Source organism: Cupressus sempervirens, chromosome 10 (assembly GCF_028749045.1).
Source record: "Cupressus sempervirens isolate cs-2001-9-10 chromosome 10, ASM2874904v1, whole genome shotgun sequence".
In the NCBI taxonomy this organism is placed as follows: domain Eukaryota; kingdom Viridiplantae; phylum Streptophyta; class Pinopsida; order Cupressales; family Cupressaceae; genus Cupressus; species Cupressus sempervirens.
Genome location: NC_143127.1, coordinates 193,687,315 through 193,696,316, shown reverse-complemented (window position 1 = coordinate 193,696,316; position 9,002 = coordinate 193,687,315).

Here is a 9,002-nt window from a genome sequence, read left to right as displayed (position 1 = left end):
ATTTTAGGGAAAGTTGTTTATACTACCTTTGTTGTTATCCCCACTTCTAATCATTTTCAAGTTAAGCTAGGTATCCCATGGCTTTATGTCATACAAGCTATAACTTCTCCTATTCATAAATGCCTTAAATTTCTTCATGATGGATCTATTATTACTATTAGTCATTCTCTTTATAAACCATCACGTCTTAGATATTGTGTAGAGATTGATTTATAGTGGCCATCTCGTCCTAAAAAACCACCTACTTGTCCTGATCATCTCTATAGAAACTATCATAAATGTAACATAGACAAGATTATGGAACTTAGTTCTTGTAAGAGTTGTCCACCTCTACCTATATTTCCTACTCCATTTATTCCTTCTACTTCTACCTATGTTCCTTCAATTATTGCATCTCAAACTATTGATGTTCCTTCTTTGGAACCTATGGTCTTTTATCCTCTTCCTCTTGCTATCCCTCATAATAGTATTTGTATCCAACATGCTTTTCATCATTGTAAGAACCATCAAGATAAAGCTAACACTAACGCTTGTTCTCTTGCTTCTCAACCTACATCTTTGTCTCAACCTTTACCTTCCTTTGATCAGACTATGTGTAAGTCTTTAGTAGAAGCTACAAAAAGTAATGATTTACATGATGATTCTATTCTTATTTTAGATTCTATTAATCTAGATATGGAAGACACTTTAGATAATGGAAGTGATAAAGATTTAACTAGTATGGATAGTGATTTGTCTTACATGTTTTCTATGCAAGTTATAATCAATTCTAGTAATGAGCACAGTGACTCTCAAAGTCCTTGTATAAAACTCATTGTGATACCTACTATTATGGACATGGTTCCTATCGTGAGTTTCCATCCTTCCCCTAGCATTTTAGACCAAGATGAGGGGGGGGGGGGGGGGGGGGGTGGGCGGGCATGTTATGTGAAATCCATCTATTATGGCAATTTTTAGTGTTCTTGTGTTATGTTTCTTTTGTGATGTGTTTTGTGTCTTTGTCCTTTGATTTCTTTAAATGATCATTGTTTCTTTGATGAGATCAAGAGGATAATCATCCTGTCATTATATTTTTATGTCTTTTATTCTATATGTTTTTCCATGTTGTGTTGATCCTGTGCTATTGTTTGTACTAGTGGTCTTGTAAAGTCTTCTTGGTCACTTATGATATGGTAGCACTGATTCTTTTTGTTTCAATTTTACTGATTCTGATGATATTTTCATACTTGACATAACATTACATGTTATCATTTGATCTTACTAATGCCTTAGTTAATAGATCCCTTTTGTGCTCTATCTTTTTGTTGTGCTTATTTCCCTTTATATATTTGTCCTCTTAGCGAAATCTCATAGTGGAAATGTTCTATCATGGGTGCATGTATGCTTCCATTAAAGCTATTAATCCTATTAAGGAATTTGTAATTGCTTTAACGTGGGGGAAATGCACTTTTCCCATCCTTTTTTCATGGAACACAAATATGAATTTTGTGTATAGTTTGGAGTACTTCAGTCTTTAGTGTTTGGTATTATTTCTAAGGTATATCCAAATATATGCATTTATAATTCATGATTTTCCTCTCTTTTTCTTTTTCCCTTCAGTTTCTAAGAATTATGGATAGTTCCAAGGAGCTTAGTCTCTTTTTGAATCTCTTTCTAAACTATTGACAATTTGGGAGGCCTGATCCTTGTTTTTTATCCTTCTTTTGGATACTAATAGTCTAGGAAGCCTGATCATTTTGATCCCATAAGGAAACATAAACCCTAATGCTTGCATCAATTTTTTACTCTCCAATTTGGAACATAGAGTTCTCTTGAAGTTGAATCCCTTGATGGACTAACTAGCATGCCACACACACTTGTTAGACCATTTGGTTCATCTTCGATGGGTTGACTAGAATACCACACACACTTGTTAGAATATTCAATGCCATCCCTATTTTTTGAGACCTTTCCCCTAGTTCTTTCCTTTTCCTAGTTCTTTCCTTTTCCTTGCATAGTTCACAATAAGGAAAACAAACCTTATTGGGTAAGAAACGCCACCCTTTTTTTTGTTTTGTAGCACTTATTTCTTTTATTATGATTTTTGATGTGACAAAGACTCAAGTTTGTTGGAGGCTTGATGTTTTATTTTCCTCCTTAGTCATGATAGATTTTCTTTTTTTCTCTACTTTACTATGAGTTTGAGGAAACTCATACTCTCACTAAAGTGAGGGCTAAATGTATTGTCTAAAAATGAACACACTTGCCTTTTAAGACCTTTTAGCTCCCCCTCTTCATGATTCCTTCTTCATACCATGGATATGCCTATGCTTGTTCCTCTTTTCCACTTCTCTCTTCCATCTTTCCACCCCATCATTCTGACATTAGTCTTGGCTTTCTGTGGCACCCAAGAATTTTCTTCCTAGACCAAGTTGACCTAGTCTAGACTAGGTCAACCCAGGTTGATCTAGTCCTTCCAGGTTGACATAGTCTTAGACTATGTCAACACAAATTGACCTAGTACCTCCTCAGACTTTTATGTTGATTGTGATCATTACCTAGTCAACTTGTATTATTTTCTAGCCCAAAAACTCATATATAAGGTGACTTGGAGGATCCATTTTCATAATGCATCTATGAAAATCATTCATGCACTCAAGCTTTTACTCTCAAGTAAATATTTCTGCCTTTTTCATTCTAGGAGTTTAAGCATTCAAGCCTTTTTCAAGTATTTAAGAAAGGGGATTCCTATCTAATATTGAAAAATCCTTTGTGATCATTTCGTCTTCAAGATCTAGTGTATTTCTGGCCATTAATGGAGGAGATCTACATTGCAACATTCATCTTCTTCTTCATTTATGTATATTCATATTCATAGCACCATGATGGAATTATGGTAGATACATCGCAAAGTGTGGAGATACCCTACATTCCTAATTCAAAATCTACAATACAACTGCATTACATACATATAAGCAAGGTGAATCCTAACATTTATCTTTCTCTTTACAATCATTTACATTTACATTTCACATTTATGGTTAATCCCTTAACCTAGGGCTTTGTTGTGGCCTCACAATGCATGCCCCATTTTGAGTCACAAAATGGGGAACCCCTAGTTTCAAAATTACCTATGAAGCATCTAATCCAAAGCCTCGATCATTTTGGACCCTCCCTAGAGTCTAGGTCAAACCTTCATCTTTGACCATGAAGGATCAGGTAGTCAAAGAGAAGAAAAAATTCAAGGATAGGCTTTATAGTGCATGAAGTGCACCAAGTGTGCACAAGCACACTTCAACCCGCTTCAAGGATGTGACATGCACATGTGTGAACCTTCAAAAGTTTTCACCCACAAAGGTGTACATAAGGCTGCCCCTCCTCTTTGCACAAATGTGTTAATGCGCATGTGCACAGTCACGCACATGCACACAATGTGCACCTATTCAAGGTGTGTATGTGCACTAGTGTGTGACTATGCATTTTGCCACTTAAGAGACAAACAAGGGGAGCACTAGCACACCTTTCACACTTGCATAGGTACACTAGGTGTGATAGTGCACAAAAATAGCTATTGGGGGGAAAATTTCACTTTTTGGGCAGTTTGACTAGTTTTGACAGAATTTTTTGTCAATTTGAGTCCTGTGGAGCCCTCTTTTGGGTCTTCCAAAATAAGATGACTAATGATTTCTTCTTTGTGCAAATAAAATGACATCCTCATTATCCATAGCACAAAAAATATCCATGGTATTGCATGTGCATTTTCAAAATAGTCACCTTGGGATTTCAGATAGAAGAAGCAAAAAGAGTTCAAGTCTATGATAATGTTGGGCTATAAAGAGGGTATAAATCATCAAAAAAGGAAAAATAAGTACACTAGAGTGCCCCAAGAAATCATCAAGGAAAAACCTAGAAACTATTTTCAAAACTGAGAACTATGATTTTTTGGTGAATTGAGCACCTTGCACAATTCCCTAAAGTTGCGTAGGTGCACAGGTGTGCATGTGCACCTGTGCATAGGTACACATTTTTGAGATTAGGTGAATGAATATTTTGAGAAGGTCAATAGGTGCACATTTTAATTTTGAGATATGCATAAGTTTAAGGACTCTAGAAGATGTGCACATGTGAAGGTGCACAATTTTACAAGTTTTGAAGAGAAAAGTACATAGGCTCACAAATAGGCATAAATCATCAAAAAGATCAAAATAATTAAACAAGAGTGATCTAAAACCACATTTGAGCAAAACCCAAAAACTATTTTCAAAATTGAGAACTTTGATTTTTTGGTGAATTGAGCACCTTGCACAATTCCCTTAAGGTGCACAGGTGCGTAGGTGTGCAATTTGAAGCTTTGGTGAATGAATTGTCTCTAAAGGTGTGCAAGTGTGTATATCTAAAACATCTAGAGGCCCTTTGAGGTCCCAAACATTACCATGGCTTCCTTGTCTTCTATAGCAGCTAAGATCACACTCAAAACTATGACTTTCAAGTTCTAGGGAATGCCCAAGAAGTCACACTTCATGATTTCCATAGGGAAGTGAGGGTAAAGTATGAAGATTTAGACTTATTAGCTCCTCAATAAATCACCTCTTCCATACAAAAGTTCAAAGGGAAACATCCACACATCATTTTGGTATAAAGGGGAAGAAAACCTAGATGCTAGAAATCAAGTTTTGACACTTAAAATAATTTTTGGATTTTTGGGTTCTACCACCAAGGTGTGTAGGTGAAATTTTCTCAAAGGTGCACTGATAGTTTTGATAGTTAACTCCCAGTTGTTATTTTATAGCATTCTGTGCACTAGAAATGCATTTTGACAACAATTCAACTCTTAGAAATCCCTAAAGAAGGCCAAGCTTCCATTTTTAGAGCTTCTAGAGACTTCCAATGTTGGAAATATAAGAGGAGGAACTAAGAGGGAAGGGGTGAATCAATTACTACTAAAATAAATCCCATATCCCTTAGATGTCAGTAAAAAACAACTCTATGAAAACTTAACTCTATTGATGCTTGGTAAACACACAGAACAATGTTGTAACTTGGTAAACACTGAAATAGTTCGATAAATGCATAACATGAAAATATTTAAGATATTATCTTGACTAATGTTAGTTTAACTTAGTTGCAAACATATAAGAGAAATAGAATAAACACACTTGACACCAATATTTAATGTGGAAACCCAATTTGGGAAAAATCACCAATTGCAACTAGTTACTAATTTTCAATCTTCTAAAGTGAGCCCTGTTAGGATTCAACCCTGTTAAAGGTTACAAAACACACTGTTAGGTGTGACCTTATTAGAGGATTTAATGAACTTGTTAGGAGTGGCCTTGTTAGAGGTCTTAGGACAATTAAATAGAAATATCACCTTGTTAGAGGATTTACAAATAGCTATTAAGCCAACTTTGTTAAGAGATTTAGATCATTGCTACAATGGTTAGAGAGTAATAATGGGATGACCTGATTCCTGATGCAACTGAATTGCTTATTACATATCTCAATTTTGGCTTGTATATTTTATCCTTCTTGATCAAATGTATCTTTTCAGTTTCACAAGGATATTCTGCTTATCCTTCTAATTTTCTTCCTCTTAGCATCATTAAATATTCAATTATCTTCCATGCATCGCATTCTTTTAATTCTCAACTTGACCTTATATTTATATCTTTCATATTGTCAAGTCGACTAGAATATAACTTAGAATAATTAATATTCATCTTCTCAATCGGTTAGAATCAATAGATAATTCAATTGAACTTAATATGCTGAAACAAGAAATCCTTTGTTAACCGACCATGCTCGATAGACACTAAGTCAAAAATGATTTTCCTATGTTAACCAATTGAACTCAGTTAACACTACATATTTAGAAAGTTCCTTTGGTAACTAAGTGAGTTCGATTAACACTGGTTCCATCCAACATTTCCTTCATTAACTGAGTGAGCTCGATTAACATTCAACTTTCACAAGATTTCTTTTGATGCCTGAGTGAACTTGGTCGATCTTATCTTCTAAACTAGAAAAACAATAGAATGCTCAGTAGACACATAAAAATGTCTTCAATGCCCGCATGAGCTCGACATACACTGACTGACAATGATATGACATTTTTTGTAACATCAAAGACAATACACAATTAATCAATTATATTCAAAAGTCTCTCTCTTTGGCATTGATAGAAACACAACATGTCATAATGCAATGAAATTTAAGAGCAAGAATAAAATAAGGAATATATTCTTATTCTCATTCTCATTCTCATCCATGAGAACTCACTATATCAGTGTGAACTCTTTCTGCCTTTAGTTTCTCCCTTTGTCAGAAAAATTTTGTCTGCTACAACTTCTTCTAACCAAGTTCATTCTCCCTTTTTGACATATCTTTCTCTTTCTATTTACAAAATTTCTATGAGATATGACAGAAAACTTCTGCCTCTTTGACATCTCATGCCAAAGACAATAATTAGTGAATATCAATGTACTTCAAGCACTAATTTATTTGCAATATGCCCTTGTCAATATTGCACCAACTGATTGATCTTCAACATGCTCTGGTTGATGCATCACTAAACTTCATTTAGTGAGCTTTAGATAGGGGAATGACCCCTATCTTACCTCTTAGATACAGAAATGCATCCTTAGGTAATGGCTTGGTGAATGCTTGCAATTTTTTCTTTAGTATTTACACATTCCAATCTGACTTCTTTATCTTGTACCAATTCTCTCAAAAAATGATATTTTATAGCAATGTGTTTTTTTTTGGTATGCAACACTAGATCCTTTGATATATTAATTGCACTGGTGTTATCACAGTATATAGTCATTGGATCCTTGATTTCTATCTTCATACCTACCAATACAAATAATATTAGAACAATTAACTACTGCTACCTCTGTTGTAGACTGAGAGATACAAATCTATTTCTTTCTTGTCCAAGACACTAGTCTTTTATCAAGAAAGAATGCTCCACCACTAGTGCTTTTTCTACCATAAATACTTCCTACCCAATCAACATCTATGAATACTTTTAAGTCCAAATTGCCTCCTATTTTGTACCATAAACCATAGCCTTCAGTACATTTTAGATATCTCATGATTCTTTTGATTGCCATCATGTGATTTTCTTTGGGATTTGCTGAGAATCTTGCCACCATACCAACTGGTAATGCAATATCAAGCCTTGTATGCACTACATACTGCAATTTTCCAATCACTGATCTGTATGTGGTTTGATCTACCTCTTTGGAATCATTATTTTTGGAAAGCTTATGTCCAGTAGACGTAGGGGTTCCAATTGGTCTTGAATCTTCCATTCCAAATTTCTTTAGTATCTCCTTGATTTATTTAGATTGAGTAATGTAGATACCATCTTTCTTCTATTGGATTTGCAACCCAACAAAGAATTTTATCTCTCCAAACATAGACATCTCAAATTCTTTACTCATATCTTTTGAAAATGTCTTGCATAAGTCATCAGTTTCTATGAATAAAGTGTCATCCACGAATATTTCTACCAACACAATCTTCTTGTCTGGTCCTCCTTTGATATACAGACTACTATTGTCATTTGTTCTTTGAAAACTAATATGTTTCAAGTAGTCATGAAGTCTTTCATACTAAGCTCTAGGAGCTTGCTTGAGACCATATAATACTTTGTGTAATTTACAGACCATATCTCTTTTGCTAGGACCTACAAAAACTTAATGTTGTTCTATGTAGACTTCCTCATCAAGAATTCCATTCAAAAATGCAGATTTTACATCCATTTGATAAACTTTAAATCCTCTGTGAGTTACATATGCTAGTAAAGTTCTAACACCTTGTAATCTTGCAACAAGAGCAAAAGTTTCACCATAATCAATACCATCTTCTTGGAATAACCTTTACATACTAACCTTGCTTTGTTTATGGAAACTTGTCCATCTTCATTTAGCTTGTTTCTAAATACCCACTTTGTGCCAATTACATTTTTATCCTTGGGTTAATAGAGTATTCTAAATTGAATATTTAAATTCAACAATTAGAATGAGAATATTTAATTAAATCAAATATATTTAATTCCTTTATACATTAGCTAAAGAAGTAATTTAATTTACTTTGTATAACAACTTATAATTAAATTAAATTTAATCAATAGGTATAATGTATCTAATTTGAGTCAATACTTAGGAATTAAAAAAAGAGTGTGATTAATGCAGATTAGGTTTTTCTGCATTTGACACTTAGGTCAAGTAGCGAGTATCAGAATCAGAATTGCCTAGTAAAATAGGACTTAGAAATGATTGAATAGGCCAGAATTGTTTTAACATGGCAATGTGCCAATTTTGGGGTATTACATTTTGCCCCTCTTTGAATGAATGTGCGAGCAACATGTTAAATTCAAAGAAAATCAGAAGCATGATGCATAGATCAAGAAATGAGATTGGTTCTTAAATTGATGATACAAAGGCCAATTGATAAGCTTTTAAAGGTTATCTCTAGAATGGATCTTAACCATAGGGAATCTAGATAGAACACCTAGATACCAAGATTGATAAGATTTTAAATATTATCTCCAAAATGGAGCTTAATCTTAAGGGATCCAAATAGAACACCTAGATACCTAGATTGAAAAACTTTTAAAGATTATCTCCAGAATGGAGGTTAATCTTAAGGAATCCAAATAGAACACCTAGATACTAAGATGATAAGCTTTTAAAGATTATCTCTATAACAGAGCTTAATCTCAAGGAATCCAGATAGAACACTTAGATACCGAGATGATAAGCATTTAAAGATTATCTCCATAATGGAGCTTAATCTTAAGGAATCCAGATAGAACACTTAGATACATAGTCCATAAAAGATAACAAGATCCAACCATGAGTCATAGAATAATCCCAAGAATGAGGCTTGATCCTCAGGAGTCAGGGTTTAGACTATCCTAATACCTGTCCATCGAACTTTGATAAAGACTACTATAAGATGTGATCTGCCGATGAGAAGATGAGATAGATGACAAATGATGCCTGATAGAGGGG